We start from the raw sequence: 18523 nt of genomic DNA, 5'->3' as shown, positions 1-18523 counted from the left end.
GGATTTTTTAATTTACTAATATCATATTTCTGAGATTTAGGCTACTATAGTTTAGAATTGTTGGAAAGTTGATGTTATCGTAAGACAGTAAGAGCAGTAGCCGACTAAATCTGCCCTAAGCTGCACATTAAATACGTGTTGACTAAAATTGCAATACAGATAAAGAAATCCATGTCTTTTTGTATTTTTCCTTCCTTTAGCATAGCAAAAGAAACACTCACACACTCAGAGGTAAAATGATGTAAGGTGTAAGGAATGACTCTGAAACACGTGGAGGCAAATATTCTGTTTAAATGTAAAAAATAGATAAAAATAATATTTTAATAATAGTTTACCTTTGTTAAACCTTTTGGTTAAACTCTTTTTATTCACAAACTATAAACATGTAGTCGAAAATAAAATGGCAGAAAAGAACTCAAAGCAATTCCATGATAATAATTATAATTTTAATGCACACTTTTTGCTACATAATAGGCAGAGAAGAAAAAACAAGTTGGACTCAGATTTTTTTTAAATACTTTATTTAAAAATTTTCCATTTTTTATAGAAACACACATAAATATAAAAAGCAACTTTAGAACTGTACAGTCGTAGAAGGAAAAAAAACAAGTATATACATATACGTACATATACATGTCTATACAAGTAAAAGTAGAATAAAACTTGCCAACCGGTGGCATGTGAAACAAATCTTGCAAATAGATTTCCCTAGGCAAATTTTTGACGTCATTGACTACAACAAAACGTAAATAAGAGTCAGTTAAAATAAACCAAAAACTATGGAAGCGATTGTGTAGCAAAAATTAAAAATAAAAGTCAAAACCAGAAATGCTTTTTCATTTTCAAAATGAAACTGCACTTTTGACTCAAAATTAAAATGAAAAAACAATCCACCAAAATGCTTTTTCATGTTCTTTTTCAACACTAGTTACTGATAAAACACTAAGTAGTTAGAATATAAAATATCGTAAAACACTTTTTTCTTTGCGTTTATTTGATTCTGTTAAAGACATTTTGATAAGAATGACGGTCCCGCGATTTCGCTGCAGCTATAAATGTTTTCTGAAAAGTCCCGCCCCTTTAACTGTCTGCACCGATCATTCTTTTAGGCTTAATCACATGTCATCAGTCTGACCAATCAGAAGTGGTTAAACTCTTCACTTCCTTGTTCCGATTCTGCTCATAAAGTCGCTAAGTTCCAAACAAACACCAGCTAAAGCTCGTCTTTAGCCGTGTAGCTTTCCACAGAATACGGTATCAGACCGTGGAACAAGTGAACAAAACAATGAAGCTCAGAGAAGCAAGTCTGTCTGCGTTCGGCGGCTGATTTTACTACATCTCCCATGATGCATCCGGTTAAAGTGACAGCGTTTCAGCGCACAATGAGTCTTCCCTGTTAAACGTCTTGAAACCACAACAAACACACATCAAACAGTTTTTAAATCTTCTAACTTAACTTTTATATCAAATTTTAGAGAAAACAGCTGCAACTTCCAGCTTTTCTGTCACAATTTTCACACTTTTTTTAACTTTAACTTTATTTAATAGGGACAGTGCACATTAATGAACATCTATCAATCAATGATAGGCGTTAATGTAACGCCTATCATTGAAAAAAATTGATCTGTGTGTGTGTGTTCCAGCCGCGTGCCTATTGCAGTTGGAAAGATCGGTTGGAAGAGGCTAGAACAGGGGTCGGGAACCTATGGCTCGCGAGCCATATATGGCTCTTTTGATGGTCACATGTGGCTCGCAGACAAATCTTTAATTATAGTAATTTTTTTTTCATTAGACCAGTCCTTCTCGGGCGCGATGCGATGCCAGAGGCGCGCAGTAGTAGCAGTGCTTAGAGAGAGAAATCTGCGCCAGCGCTATCAGTTACTATTATCTATTATTTCACAGAGTTTGTACCAGCCTGAAACCTGTGAATTGCCGTGCCTAAAACTACGCGCTCCCGTCTCTGAGAAAGAGCGCGCAGATGCGGGGACGGGATGTGTGAGGGAGAAAGCAGAGGGTGGGGGTGAGGGGTTGTGGGGACAGGCAGCAGGTGAATCGCGCAGGGATTGTAAAAACGTAAAACCCGCTTCCCGTCACTCACTGCAGCGTGTGAGTGTGTGTTTGGCTCCACGTCTGCATGTGATCAGTCTTTGTCACATCTACAGAACATTCAGACCTAAGATCACGTTTAAAGTCTCAACGCCTGAACGAAGCAGAAACTCACCACGTATCAACCAGACTAGACCATCAGCAAAACTACCACGAGAAATACTCATCATTTATTAGCAACAGAATAACAATGTTATTAAAAAGAATCCACAGACTTATTGTACTTTAAAAATGTTGAAATTAAATCAAATGCACACATTCATTTGTATATTTAGTTTTAAAAAAATTGTCGCGGACTGAGTTGGATGGCTGTTGGGCCGCGTTAAAAGTTCTGGAGTTCATTGAACGCGTCAAGCAGAGATCTGATTGGCCCTCATATCTGTCGCTCAGCCTGTTGTTAGGTAGTTTGGACCAATGGGGTTCAGCTATGGGCCGAATAAGGGAAATGGGAGGGGCTGCAGCGGGAGCAGGGAAATATAAAGTTGGGAGAAGCGCTCTCGTGTCGGCGGGAGAGATTCAGGAGTTGCTGAATTAATTGAACGGCGTTTGTTGCGGTCTACAGTAATCGGAATAAAGAACTTTAAAAGAGGTTAAGTCTCCGTGCCTCAGTGTGGGGAAGGGACACTACATTATTGTATGGCTCTTTCGAAATTACATTTCAAAATATGTGGCATTTGTGGCTCTCTTGGCCAAAAAGGTTCCCGACCCCTGGGCTAGAAGAAGGGCTGTTAAAAAACTAACGGGCAGATCAGGGCCAGCAGCAGCTGTGATTGTTAATGCGTTTTTCTCATTACTTTGTTCTGTTCTTTTTGTTGTTGTTGTTGAAGTTCTCGACTGCAAATAAATTGTTCTTTCTTCATCACGCCTCGACTTTTGACGGGCGTAACAATTTGGAGGTCCCACCGAGATTTATTATTTTTTATTTTTGAAAGAACGATCTGTCGACGGGAATATTGAAGGATGTCGGAACAAAGAGAAGACTTTCTCATGGAAATCGAGGAAAAACTTTTCCAGCTCACTGTTGAAGAGCTGTGCCTGGTGTGCGAGTTTTTCAAGATCTTGGGAGGTGAACGAGCGAGAGGAAAGACGCGACGCGCTCTCGTTAAACTCATCATCAAGTTCTGTCAGCGAGAAGAATTGTTGGTGGAAGAGGACGAGGGCATGTCGGTGCTTCTGGAGCTGAACGATCAGCTGGAGGACGTGCTGCGGGGCCGATTGCCGGGAGGCGACGTGGGAGCTGCGCCCCTGTCATCACCTGCGGGGGCGGAGCAGTCAGCTCCACCCAACCTCCAGAGACACTCTAACTTTCAGCAGCTTGGAACACAGATCGAAAGTGGCCTCAGAAAAGGTTATTCAGAGCTGGAAATAATAGAAGCTGTGATCGGAGCTGTGAGCCCTTGCCTGAAATTAAGAAGCTTTTTGGAGGGAAATGACTCTCAGACAAATATTAAGATCTCATTATGCAGAAAAGGATGCAACTGTGCTTTACCAGCAGCTGTCAAAAGCAACCCAAGAACCTAGTGAAACAGCACTTGAATTTCTCATTCGTGTACTTGATCTACGCCAAAGGGTTCTGTTTGCATCTGAACGTGCACAGTATGGCCTCAAATACAACAAGGAACTTGTCCTGAGCCAGTGTTATCAGGCAATTATGACTGGTCTGCTCAATGACAACATTAGGGCTGAAATGCGAATGTACCTGCAAGATGAAAACAGTAGTGACGAAGTGCTACTTCAAAAGATGCAAATCGCTCAGTACAATGAAACCGAAAGAGCTCAGAAAGTAAAAGCTGCAAACAAACACGTTTATAAGGCAAAATTTAACACAATATAGCAAAGTGAAACTGAAAAATCTCTCAACCTCGCCCAATAGGCCTCTTTCGAAACATCAAAGAGTTGCAGATTTAATTGGAAAAAAATGTCTTGTTTGGTGCAAGATGAATAACATAAAGACTCAAGCGCTGTGGGACACAGGAGCACAGGTCACAATGATAAGCGAAGCATGGATGTCCCAAAACTTGCCTGATTTAAAGATCCGTCCCATCAGCGATCTACTAAATCAAAATGGGTTTTTGGACTTGAGAGCCGCAAACGGTTCTGAAATCACTTTTCAAGGTTGGGTTGAGGTTTGCCTGAGTTTGTGTGGTCCAAAAAAACAATCCACAAACTCAGATGAGGTTTGGTTCCAGTGCTGGTGAGCAAGGACATTGTCCAAGACCTATAATTGGGTTTAATGCGATTGAGGAAATCGTGAGAGAGAGAGAGAAAAACCACCGGCTTTGCCTTGTGAAAGAATAACTCTGCTTAGAAACTCTTTCAAATTTAGCACAAGGAAAGCAGAAACTCTCTTATGCTTAATTCAAGAAACTCCAAATGAGAAAATAACATATCCAATTAGGACAGGACACACACCTGTTGTAGTACAAGGGGGTCAAACAAAGTGTATCAACTGTTCAGTGGACACAAAAGTCAAGGCAGACCTTAAAATGCTGTTTGAGCCAGAAGAAAATCTGTCATTGAGTGAAGGGCTCAGTGTGTCTTGTCAGTTGATAGAAAACTCCAGGTCTTCCTGCAAAGTGAAAATCCATGTCATGAACACAACTCACCATGATATCACTGTGCCATGCAAAATTGTGATTGGAAGTATGGAGAGAGTTGTGGACTGTTTTCCTTTGTTCACAGAGAAACACCAAGTAAACCCTGTTGCTGCTGATTGTTTTCAAGCAGATTCCTTGGGATTCACTCCTGTGAAAGCCCCAAGTAATTATTTGGACACACAGTGGGATCCACCAGTCAATGTTCACCATCTCACTAGTCAACAGCAAATAATAGTAAAGAAAATGCTGAGAGACGAGTCAGATGCTTTCGCTAGACATAAAGATGAAATAGGGCACATTAAAAATTTGGAAATGAATATTATTTTAAGTGACAATGCTCCAGTGGCCAAAACATATAATTCTGTACCTCGACCGTTATACGATGAGGTAAAAAGTCACATACAGGACTTGTTAAAAAAAGGGTTTATTCACAAGTCTAGGTCACCATATGCATCTCCAATAGTTTGCGTGAGAAAAAAAGATGGGAGTTTGAGACTGTGCATTGACTACAGGGGATTGAATAAAAAAACTGTTCCAGACAGGCACCCCATACCTAGAATCCAGGAGATTCTTGACGGGCTCGGTGGAAATGCATGGTTTAGTGTGTTAGACCAAGGAAAAGCTTACCATCAAGGAAGCATCAGCGAAGACTCAAAACCATTCACAGCCTTCACAACTCCATGGGGGTTGTATGAATGGAATAGAATTCCTTTTGGCCTCACAAATGCACCTGCAGCTTTTCAGCGAAGTATGGAGGAAAGTTTAGAGGGCCTGAGAGACAAAATCTGTATTCTATACTTGGATGATGTTTTGGTCTACAGTAAAACATTCTTGGAACACGTTGAAAATGTCAGATTGGTCCTGCAACGCCAGAAAGCCTGGGGAAACGAACTCAGACCAGACAAGTGTGACCTGTTCAAAAATGAGGTGCTTTATGTTGGGAAATTGATTTCATCTGAGGGGTACAAGATGGATGACAAGGAAGTGTCAGTGGTGAGGGAACTAAAAACAACACCCCCCACCAAAATCAAAGAGCTGTGTAAACTTTTAGGATATTTGGGGTATTATAGAAGCTATGTGCAAGACTTCTCACAACATGCAAAATGCTTATATGATCTTTTGTCCACAAATGCAGCTCCAAATTCAAGGTCCAACCATCACCCTGCAAAGGGAGGACAACCCCCTCCACATCAGAAAATTGTTTGGACTGAAACGCATCAGAATGCCCTGAATCATTTGGTAGATGTCCTAACTAATTCCCCGGTGATGGCTTACCCAAGGTTTGAGGAAACATTTATCCTGCACATAGATGCTTCAGAAGAGGGACTTGGAGCTGTTTTGTACCAGAGACAGGAGGGCAAACTCAGAGTCATTGCATATGGTTCACGAACATTGACACCAACAGAAAATAACTACAGACTGCATTCAGAGAAACTAGAATTTTTGGCACTCAAGTGGGCTGTTACTGACCGATTCAGAGACTATTTGTTTTATGCTCCTTCCGTAATAGTGTACAGTGATAATAATCCTGTCACTTATGTTTTGAGCACAGCGAAACCGAACGCAACTGGTCATCGCTGGGTGTCCGAATTGGCCGACTTCAACATAACACTCAAGTATCGCCCTAGAAAAAGCAACAGCGATGCTGATTTCCTGTCACGCACACCTGTGAGTACGGACTCTTACATGAAGAGTGCACTGAGCAGTGTCTCCCTGAAGTCCCAGCTGCAATATTCAATGCCACTGAAAAACAAGATTACTACAACTTAGACTGGATCTCTGCTATCACCTGTAGCCCACATGTCCTGGAACTAAATGCAGACAGTCATCCAGATATTACAGTTACTGAGCGAGACTTGTTGCAAGCACAACGGTATGATGCAGCCATAGGCCAAATACTGAAATTGAAGAAATTAGGATAAAAACCTAACAAGAGAGAAAGCAATATGACAACAAAGGTCAAGCAGCTGCTTCGCAAATGGAAATGACTGTACATTTCTCAAGAAGGGTTGTTGAAGCGCAAAACAGCAACATGTTCCCAAATTGTACTTCCAGAGCAGTACAAAGGACTGGTTTAAAAATACCTTCATGCTGAAATGGGTCACCTGGGCGTAGACAGAGTTTGACACCTTGCCAGACAGCGATTTTATTGGCCTAGAATGCAAACTGACATTGAGTTTTTCTTAACACAAGTTTGTAAATGTAACATCAGAAGAAACCGGCAGTCCAAAGCAGACCTCCCATGTGTCACCTGCCTGCAACTCCCCCATTTGAAATAATATCAATAGATTATCTGCATCTGGAAAAAAGCAGGGGAGGACATGAGTACATTTTAGTAATTTTGGACAATTTTACAAAATTTGCACAACCCAATCCGAAACAAATCAGGCAAAACTGCAGCTGACAAGATCTTTAATGATTTTGCTTTGAAATTTGGATTCCCTGCAAAAATACATCACAATCAAGGCAAAGAATTTGAAAACCAGCTCTTCAAAAAGCTTCAAAAGTACACAGGTGTCAAAAACTCAAAAACGACTCCTTACCACCCTCAGGGGAACCCAGCAGAAAGATTTAACCGAACCTTATTATAATGCTGCGAACCTTGGATGAAAAAAAAAAGGTGAACTGGAATGACTATGTAAATAAAGTCGTACATGCCTACAACTGTACTGTCAGTGAAGCAACAGGGTACACACCTTTTTACTTGCTTTTTGGAAGAGACCTGTGATTACCAATTGATTTAATCTTTGGGTTTAAAGGCGAAGAAGGACATGTATCACCACAAGAATATGTTTAGAAATGGCAACAACAAATGCAAGAAGCATATTATATTGCATCCAAAATGATTCAAAGAACTACAACCAGAGGCAAAACATATTACGACCAAAAGAGACAAAGTGCAGTCCTTTCACCGGGCGACAGGGTTCTTGTGAGGAACATGTCGGAGCGCGGAGGACCAGGAAAATTACATTCATACTGGAAAAAACAAATACATGTAGTTGTGTCCCGAAAAGGAGAAAACAGCCCAGTGTATGAAGTAAAACCCGAATGTGGCACAGGAAGAGGCAGAATTCTCCACAGAAACATGCTAATGCCCTGTAATGCCTTAGCTCCACAAGAACAAAGGCAAAACGTTGTGAGAAAAGAAGCACAGTCAAAGAATAGAAAAAGACATTCAACTATTGAAGAAAAAGAAGAGGAAACAAGCTCAGATGAGGATGAGCTTCAAGAACAGTGTGTTGCACACAGGCTTAAAAAATATGTCACAAAGTCTGGAAAGCAGGGTGTGCCCAATTCCAGCGCTCCAGCAGTGGAGCAGCAGCCCAGGTGGGGTGCTGCAGAAACGGAGCACAGATACATGCTGGGCCAGATTCCACCTGCTGCACTTTCAGCCCCTGCCTTTGATACAGAGCACAGGGTCGAGACTCTAGCAGAGGAGCCTGTGGACAGTAACAGAGCTGAGATTGATGTTCCAGATGTAGCACAAGAGACTCTGTGAACGGATCCCGCTTGTGCTCAAGAAAGAGAGTGGACTGATATGTAGCCACGCAGATCTAGTTATAGTTTATAATTGTTGGAAAGTTGACTTTATAATAAGATACATAATAATAAGAACAAGAAATACAAGTTGGCTAAAATTGCAATACAGATAAAGAAATCCATGTGTCTTTTTGTGTTTTCCCTTCACATTCAGACACACACATTCAGAGGTAAAATAATGTAAGGTGTGAGGAATGACTCTGAAACACGTGGAGGCAAATATTCTGTTTAAATGTGAAAAATATATGTTAACACAACTGAAACCTGTAAAAAATATTTTATTGATAGTTTACCTTTGTTAAACCTATTGGTTAAACTCTTTTTATTCAGCAACCATAAACAGATAGTTGAAAATAATATGGAAGAAAAGAAATCAAAGCCATACCATAATAATTATTAAAATTTTATTGCACACTTTTTGATACATAATAGGCAGTGAAGAAAAAACAAGTTGGACTCAGACTATGGCTTTTGCATTTATACATTTTTACATTAATAAAAGCATGTTTTGGAGATCATCTTGTATAATACCGAGCTGACGTATCTATGTATGTAGCCGCTCGGCGGAACTAAGTTTCTCTTCCGGTTTTTAAAAACACTGCTGCTCAAGTGCGAATGATTTATTCCTACTGAAAGTGTGACCCATGTGAATGTTTTTTATAATCTGAAAACGCTTTCTGGGCCCATCTACACGGTTGGATTCTAATCCGACCAATAATCCTTATCAAGATATTTTGCACATGTAACCACATCTTATGGTGTCGACTCGCATAGTATGGAGTTAATTCAGTCTCAATAATCAGAAATGCACACAACCAGTTTTACAAATACACACGCTCCGATTCACAAATGTCATTTTATGCAAACGTGAAAAATAAATTCGGAAATACACACCCTGTGTTTCACAAACACACACATTGTGTTTCACAAATGCACACTAAATGTTTTACAAATGCACAACAAGTGTTTCTCACAAATGTGCACACTGTGTTTTACAAAAACATTTTAGAAATTCACAATAAATGTATCAGAAATGCACAGTAGGTGCTTCACAAACATGATTTTTAGGTACACATGTGATGTGAACTCACAGATCATTCGAATTGCAGAATGTGCATTCAAAATCCCGTTCTCGTTTGTGAATCTCCCCGTGTGTGTGAGAGATTTTTCTACGGTGAATATTGAGACTCATCTGACGGAGCAGGTCGACTAATGTCACCATTGGCTAGTGAATCTGTCAATCAAACCCATCGGCAAAGCAGGCGGGTTCGCTTTTAGCCAATCGAATGGCCCTTTACACTTTCTCTACGCTTTCTGCAGGTGGCAAAAGCCCCGCCCATGTTTGATTCTGTACCAGTCGGTCGTTAGCGTGTTAGCTTTAGCATGACTTGTCGGTTTATTGCCTTCTGTTGTCTGTTATCTGTTATCTGGGAGCAAGGCAACAGTGGTTGAATGCACTTGACATTGAATCCATCGAACTCTGTACTGGTCATGAGATTTACAATGAACGTTTCACTCGGGATTGTTTGTACGTTATTCTCTTAGCTTTCATGCTAGCGTCATTTCAACACTCAGAAACAGTTCCCTTCGGTCTTGATCATCAGAAGGTGGAGGAGGAAAATCTTTAACTTCCACAGTATGTTCTGTGGAGAAACTGGCATCACTTTGCTCCGTACCACACAGTGGGACTACATTACCTCAAGTTCATCTCACTGTCAATCACAGATACCCAATACACCTCCCCTGCTCGGCCCGAAGTCACTTTGCTGTACCTTATTTTTTTTTTTTTTAATAACTCAAATGTCATTGATGTTATATTGTAACCATATACATATACACCTCTTGGCCAGGTCACCCTTGCAAAAAAGATCCTCATCTCTCTGGGTTTGACAACTGGTTAAATACTACACAACAAAAGATGGTCATAGAACAACAAAGTGCATACATTCACCCTTTATTGCAGAGTAAAATTCAGTGAAAACATGAACAGATTAAAACATCAAAATTTAAGCAAATGTGGGATCTCTACTGATTTTAATTTTATTTAAACTGGAACTAATTTTCATAACATCCTTACTTACAATGAAGTCCCTTGAACAATACAGCAGTATTGATTTGAACTCTGTCTTCCTCCCCTCAGTCTCTCTTCTTCTGTATGTAATTATGTCGCCTAAATTAAGTTCTAAACAAACGGGACAGTAAAGATGTAGGTCCACTCCCAAACGGTCTGAATTCCACAATGGGTTGATGTCATCTTGCAGTTCCAACATTTGTGGACCCAAAAGGGGACTGTCCCATACCAGGACATTGATCCCAGGATGAGGTTCAGCCATGGATCCATTCTCCTCCCATTTAATCTCTGGAACCAGCATACCCTGACAAAAAAAAAGATACTGTTTATGAACAGCACTGTTTTTTTAAATGTTTTAGATTATGTAGGAACAGAGACCCACTGTTACATCCGACCCAGAGGGAGGGAGAAAATGGGTAACATAAAGAAATGATATTAAGCCGGTAAGGGTTGAATGGCTGTCAGTGCAGCCGTTTATTTTAAATGACAGCTGCAAAAGTAAAGAAGGTAACAAACTTAAATGCTCAGGCACTAATGCAATAAATAACCAAAAGAAAATCTAACTAGATAGACATCACTAAAATACAAAACACAGTTCACAATCAGAGGGGAAAACCAGGCAGTTTCCAACAGGCTCTAACGCCAAGTCCAACAACAGGGGGTCAGCTGATCAAACAGATTCCTCCCAGGAATTCAGCTGCCCACTGGAACATACGCTGCTCCAGGCTTTTATGCTTCCCGCCCAGCCTGGTGATTGGAGGAGGGAAAAAGCTGCAATCATTTCCTGCAGGAGGTGAAGTCAACTGATGTGGTGGATGGAGGCTTCTGCAAAAGAAGCACAACCACACACACAACACACACATACACACAACACACACATACACACACCAAAAAGGCCCGGGGCCGTAACACCCACTAATAATGACTTATATTGTTTCTGGCAGGCAGACCTCATATCTCCATAACTGTTTTTAATTTGCAAATGAGTGACTCTTAACAAAGTAGTGAGATTAGTACAGCTGATGGCTCATAATGCCATGCATTGTGATGCATTTTGAACTTGCAGATGTGCTATTCTTCCTACTTGATTTAAAAAATCAAACAATTTAGGGAAATAGTTTGCACCACACAACAATAATACTTTTCATTCATTTTTGATGAAAATTCCTTGAAGTCATTGTGATTTCATTATACTGTTCTTGATACTTTCCACTTTAGTCGAACTGCACACACATCAGTTGTCCAGTACAGTGAGATTAAATAAAGCAGGGTTTTTCAACCAGTGTGCCGTGGGAGATGGTCAAGTGCGCCGTGGGAAATTGCCCTCATTCACTGATCTAAAAACATTTTCCATCTCCAGGAAATCAGCTCTTTGTTCATCCAAACAGGCACTGATAAAACACTGAGTAGTTAGGAATATAAAAGATCTTAAAATTACTTTTTTCTTTGTGTTTATATGATTCTATTAAAGACATTTTGATAAGAATGACGGTACCGCGATTTAGCTGCAGCTACAACTATGTAAGGAAAAGTCCCGCCCCTTTAAGTGTCTCCGCCAATCATTCTTGAAGGTTTAATCACATGTCATCAGTCTGACCAATCAGAAGTGGTTAAAGTCTTCACTTCCTTGTTCTTAATTCTGCTCATAAAGTCTCTCAGTTCTAACAAAAATACCAGCTAAAGCTCGTCTTTAGCGGTGTAGCTTTCCACAGAGTCCGGTGTCAGACCGTGGAACAAGTGAACAAAGGTTGAAAAACACTGAAATAAAGCACTTACCCGGGGATCAGAAACAGGGTTCTGGGTCAAGCCCAACTGCCACAGCTGATTTGGTGTCATGCTTTGCTCCGTCCTGATTGGATGGCTGTCCCACGCGTCACTAAAGACATCCAAACTGGCCTGAATGTGTGGTAGGAAAATATAGTGGCAGCAGAATACGTGATGTTACTGATATTGAGCAAGTCTTGGTCCTAAGGAGAGTGCAGGATGTTGTAATATAAACCAGTAACACTCATGAAGACATCACACCAGAGGTGCTCAATCCTGTATTTGGAAAAAGGCCAAAAGAAATATTATATTGTCAGATTTATTTTTAATACATCATTCACTTTTATGTATATATTAAAGCTTCTAAAATTGGGTTCAACTCACCGTTGATTGTGTGTACACTTTTCCTGCAATGAAGCTGTTTGTGTCAGTTCTACGTACTGTGAGCATTAACTCGGCTATGCCCACATTTTCTCCTCCGTGATCTACTCTCAAGGCCCGTACACACCGGGACGAATATTCGCCAGGCGTTATTCGCCAGCGTTTTTCGCCACGTCTTTTGTGTTCACACCCAGGCGATTTTCGCTGACGATGAGCCGAGCGAACATGCAATTTCATTCCCTGACATTAGATGGCGCTTAATGTAAACAGAAATACTCCTGTACACAAGGTGGCGCTGCGCAACTTTACGATTCTTAAAGTCGCTTTTCACTCAGAAGAAGAGAGCAAGTATTTACGCGCTTGTCAGAATCATACAAAGAAAACATGAATATTTCAAGTATCAGTAGCTCCAACTGGTACTTGGTAAGGGGATATTTAAGAATGTCCGTCATTATTTCTTCGCGGCAGTGTAGACGATACTTGGCGTCTATCTTCTTCGCTGGTATGTGTGCTCAGCAAGGCAGTTTTGTGTTTGAGCGCCCCCAAGTTGTGTTTTACTGTAACTTCAGAAGCTCCAGACACGTGTGCAAAAGCGCAATTCTCATTGGTCGAATAGATTTCGACGCGACGCGTCGAAAAAAAAAAACGAACCCGAGGCGTTTTTTTTTTTTTGACGCTTTGGCGCGTGGCGTTTTTTCGCGTCGGTGTGCACACTCACATTGGTGCCCTTTGTTTAGTCACGAGGCGTTAAACGTCGGCGAAAATCGCCGGCGAAATTCGTCCCTGTGTGAACAGGCCTTCACCCTGACAATAACATGAAAATCATGTCTCAAACACATAATTACAAATGCATCGCCAATACGGTACACATCAATTTAAAATTTAATGTTTTTATGTATGTTGCCAATAAGTAGAATTTCTAGGTTAGATAAATTGCAGGAGTGGGTTACATGTATCACTGGGGAAAAAATTGAGGCGAGAGAGACTGTTAAGGGGGGGTAAAATGTTATTCATGAGGGGAAAGAGTTTTAGAGTTGCCTTTGTTTTAAGAGGAGTCTAAAAAAAGTTATTTTATTTTTGTACAAATAACCAAGTACTTATACTGCCTGATATGTGAATGAAAGATTTCTTTATGAATAACATGAATACCTCAGAGGTAAGCCATACACGTTCACAGCGTCACTGAAGAAGGCCAAGTCTGCACAGTTGTTGTCTGCCATCTTCAGGTACAAGATCTATGGAATACAAGTACAAATACTTTCAACTGACAGATATTTACAGGGGCAAAAATGCTAAATTCCCAATTGATAGGTAAAACAGTAATAAAATAGAATGATAAAATATGAAATAGAATATAATAGAAAGGTATTTAATGATCCCACATAAAAACACACACGCATTACAAATAGAAATATCACAAATTAAAAAGATTGATGAAAAAGGTAAATAATTGAAAAATCAGTGGGTAAAATTAATTAAAAGAAATTACTTGTAAGATGCCCTGCCAGAGAGTTGTATTGCCTGTTGGCACGAGGAACAAAAGATTGCTTCAGTTTTTCAGTGGAGCAGCGCTGGGACAGCAGTCTGTTTCTGAATGTGCAGGCCTTCCACAGCAACAGGTTGACTGACAGTCGATGATGCAGCCTTTGAAGGATGTCACGCTTCAGCAATTCCTAGAGAATAAATAAAAACACGAAAAACATGGATTAGATCATTTAACTGTCTGAGATTAAATTACATAACTTTCAAATATTTAAAAGGGTATTTTTTTAAAACACTCTTGCTATGATAACTTGAGCATGTAGTAAAGAACAGCTTTAAAAAAAAATCAGAGACAAGACACTGATCACAGGAAGCCTGTGTGTAATACTTACAGTAACTTCTACTCTAATCACTGTTGACAGCAGATTTCTCCCATCCACCCTTTCTGTGACTACTTATCGACTACAAAATAGCCTAAAAACATAATGTTTGGGATTCTTGTCATTTCAAAAAAAGCTTGTCATTTCAAAAAAAGCTACTATTATGGAAACAACAAAGAAATAACAATCATTTCGCAAACTTTCCCCTTCTTGACAACTGTTTCAGTAGATGGAAGATGTGTCTGGAATTGGTGAAATTTCTGTACCCATGGAACTGAAACAAGGAATTGTCACGCACTTAGAAGAGGTGGCAAAGTCTTTTGACTGCACAAGACTCATATCCAGCATGGGTGAGAACGCCGTTCACGTTTGATGTTGAGACAGCAGAGATCAATGATGAATACCTCGATGAAATCATTGAAATTCAGCAAAGCCATGCAGCAACTCTGCAGAACAACAACGTTCTCAACGTTTTGGTGTCAACAAATGAAAAAGGATCCAGTTGTTTCCAAGAAAGCCCTGGAGTTTTTTACACAATTTGTTACAACATATCTTTGTGAGCAATCCTTTTGGAGGATGCTGGACATAAACACAGAGAAAAGGAACAGACTTTGCCCTGAAAACGACATGAGACTAGCACTTGCCAAGGTGAAGCCACGCATATCTGAACTGGTCTCTCAAAGGCAACAGCAGAAGTCACACTGATTTGCAGGTATGTAATTTGTTGACAGTTCATGCACAATGTTGGTTTTGTTCTGCATGGTTCAATTTGTGCACCAGTGGAAAAACTATGTCTTGAATTTGGAAAAAAAATCTTTTTCTTTTACAGTAAAGTAGGGTTCGGTGAATGCACTTGTGAAACTGATGGGGTTCGGTAGCTCCAACAAGGTTAAGAACCACTGCTATAGATCATGTGGGATAACTCTGAAAGGTTTAACCTTTTGTGTTGGTCTTTTTGAACTGAGCTTTTTGTAGACTTATTTACTTTTGCGCAGCAGCTCCGCGTTTTAAGTCCGCACTCATATATCCACCCACCTGGAGGATATATGTAGGGCTTGAACCCAGCCTCATTCAGACTGATAAATATACTGTGATTGAGGCAAAACTCATCAAGAAAGAATACAAATCCACATGTCCTGACCCAATCTCAAGACAATGTCCCCTGTATGAATGAGAATCTCTCTCAACAAGTTTGGTTTTGTGTTACTCATAGGTACTGTCAAAAGACAACTAACAAAGTAATATTTGGATAAACAACTTGGTTTGTGTCAATATGTTGAAAAAAACACAACTTACTCCTGGTGTTTTTGAGATGGTTATGATCACAAAAATATTTTCAGCTGTTGCAAGCATATGTAGTGGTGGGTGGGGTTACCTGACAAGGTTATAGATGTCCTCTAAGTATCCCCCCAGGACAGCTGCTGTGTAGTAGTAGTCCCCCTCCCCAACAGGGATGTATGCTCTGGACTCAGGGTGTCGCTCATAAGAAAAATTGGCTCTTTCAGTGTTCTATTAAAGAAGGACATTTTGGGGATAATTAATTTGAACAAATGTGGAAGATGTAAAAATTAGAAACTTCCAAAACAAACTAAATGCAACACTTGGCAACAAAATGATGGAAGGATGGAAAATATAGAGTAAAACCTTGTAGTATCCACGGTGAAGGACCGCAGACAGCTGACTGAAAGACTCTGCTCCAATACGATTGTGGAACAGACTGTCAACAACCAAAAGATAATCTGTCTCAGTGCGGATCTAAAACCATAAATCAATGACAAAGTAAACACAACACAGAAAATTCTAACCCAAAACACAATTGTGTCTTGTTAAATATATTGCAAAATGTAAAGAATTTGAGAAATGTTTCGCTCCTGGATGACTTTGAAGATATTTATTTTCCTCTAACTTACAAATTTAAAGTCTATCATACAAATTTTACCAGAAGTACTCTCAGCAAAACAAGATCAGAAAGATTTACTTTGACGTGTGCATAAATACATAAAAATATTATCTGAAAGATGTTATCAGATATCATTATAAAACAATATACTTGGTGGAGCTTTTGCTTAGGTGAACACCTTAGGTGTTCTTATTGCTAAATCAGCCACTCCTTATTGGGAATTTGAGCTCAAACGTCCCTCTGACCTTTAATACACAAGTCTACTGTTTCATTCCTGAAATTATTTACTTTGTTTTTATTAATAACATCTAATGTGACTATACAACACCAAAGCATTTTCTGTTGCTCGCACACAAAAACTGTCAATAATTACTCACGTCCAATGGACAAAACTGTTTAGCATCACAAACTATTATCTCTTTTAGTAACTGACAGAACACAACTGGGAAACACTTAATAAATATGACTTTCTTTATTTTAGGCTTTGTGCTGCAGAAAAATTATTAGGACATAAAGTTTGAGTTTTAAACAATATTTTCTTGAAGATCAATTGTGTAATAGGTTTTGAATATAACACTTCACGATGTGACTTGAGTGTATCATGACAAATCATGGGGTGCTTGGACTCCTACCTGTTTGTCGATAATGATGGTTGCCCATTTTATCCTGCCAAACAATACTTCCTGCCAGCGTTTGGCTGAAGGGACAGGAAGAACTGTAATTTTACGGCCTTCATTTAGGGCAACCTTGAAGCAAGATTTTAAAAAAGAAAAGGGAAAAAGACAATATTTACAACTTTGACTAATTTGAATTCAAATAAAAAACTAAACTCCTTCTGAAGACAAAAAAGTTGCTTGAATAATAAGATTTTTCAAGGATACAACCCTTAGACAAACATTTTAATGAACCATAATTCTTTAAAAAAGAAATACATGAAGTAAAAAAATAATGAAATTCGTGTTTTTTGTATGAATGAAAATCATGTTAATCCAATGCTCCTGTAAACGGTACTAACCATTTCTCTGAGACCTTGCTGCTTTCTGGAAAATAAACCTAAATGAAACTCAGCCAGTGAGGGAAACCTCCATGTTATTTAACCTAAAGAAATTAAATGCACATTTATGATGTTGCCTGTTGCTGAATAAAATTGTAACTGTTTTGCCTCAAAATCAAAACTAACTTTTCATGGTAATTGAAGTGGGCCATCCAAAGTAGACTCTCTCTTGCTTAAGAAAACCAGGAAGACCTTTGCAATTCTAACTTGTTTTCTGAAAAAAATAAATATAATAAGATTGAAGATTTGGTTTGTCACAGATAACCTCTTCTTTAGCACTTATTTCCTCTGATCAAGACTCAAAATAACCTGCTCACACACCGCATTCCACATGTGTCCTTCCATACAAGTGAATAAAAACGTATTCCAGACCCACTTTAGTCCCATCCCGGGGTAACAGTGATCCCACCCAGCTACTGAATGGCATCCAGGTACCACCGGTACACTTTGGACAGTTCACCAGTCCATTGTAGGGCAACTTCAACAATATTTACATTTCAAAAGACTCCTTTGAAAACCAATTTGGCCAGTTACCAAGGTGATGTGGGTAAGACTCTGACCATTCAGCTGAACTAGTGACAGGTGAACTTTTCTTTCTCACTGTCTTTACAGTAAACTTTTGGTTCAGAAATCGGAGTTGACATGAATGGATGTGCTGAATATTTGTTTATTCTATTAAAAAAAAGTAACTGAAACCCAACAAAACTACTTCTCTTTGTTTTGTTCTTAGTTGCTTAGTTTTGTTCTCTTGGATAGGAAAAACAAGTAAGATTTTTTTATATTATCCATCCAGAAAACCCGTAATATAGTTTGGGTACATATTTGGGAAGCAAAATAAATGACAGGCGTGTCCATCTAAAATAAAGCATCATTTATCAGTTAGTTTGTATTTGATATTATTTTACTATAGTTTTTAACCATATAATATGAATTCTACTGCATTCATAAAGTCATGTTGAATATACGTTATTAAATTTTTATTAAAAACTCAATTTGTCTTTTTTAAAACTGGTTGCTTTTTCATTATAATATAAAAATATCTAGTATTCAATGGTTTTACTAAAAGTTAGTGAAGAGACACTTACTGCAGGAACCTCCTTTTCATTGTCTGTAAAGATGTAGTATGTAACTCTGAAGTCAGTAAGAAAGTGCTTTTCACCCGTTTTCAGGAAAAATTTCAGAAAACGAGTATATCTGTTCAAAAAAATATTTTTTTTAAGTATTACACCTGTCAACTTTACAATAAAA

At 39.2% G+C, this 18523-nt stretch overlaps 1 long non-coding RNA gene across 1 annotated transcript; it reads right to left on the bottom strand.

Annotated features, from left to right (window-relative positions):
- Nucleotides 1-10181: 10181 nt before the first annotated feature.
- LOC144991205 (uncharacterized) lies at nucleotides 10182-12876 on the bottom strand. Its single transcript, XR_013655165.1, has 2 exons — nucleotides 12091-12876; nucleotides 10182-10618 (listed from the first exon to the last, which is right to left on the bottom strand). It is a non-coding gene; the product is annotated as an uncharacterized LOC144991205 (long non-coding RNA).
- Between the last annotated feature and the right edge of the window lie 5647 nt (nucleotides 12877-18523).

The sequence above is a fragment of the Oryzias latipes genome, chromosome 3 (genome assembly GCF_053564925.1).
Source record: "Oryzias latipes strain Hd-rR chromosome 3, Olatipes_Hd-rR_3.1".
Taxonomy (NCBI): Eukaryota; Metazoa; Chordata; class Actinopteri; order Beloniformes; family Adrianichthyidae; genus Oryzias; species Oryzias latipes.
This window is presented reverse-complemented; position numbering and strand designations above follow the sequence as displayed.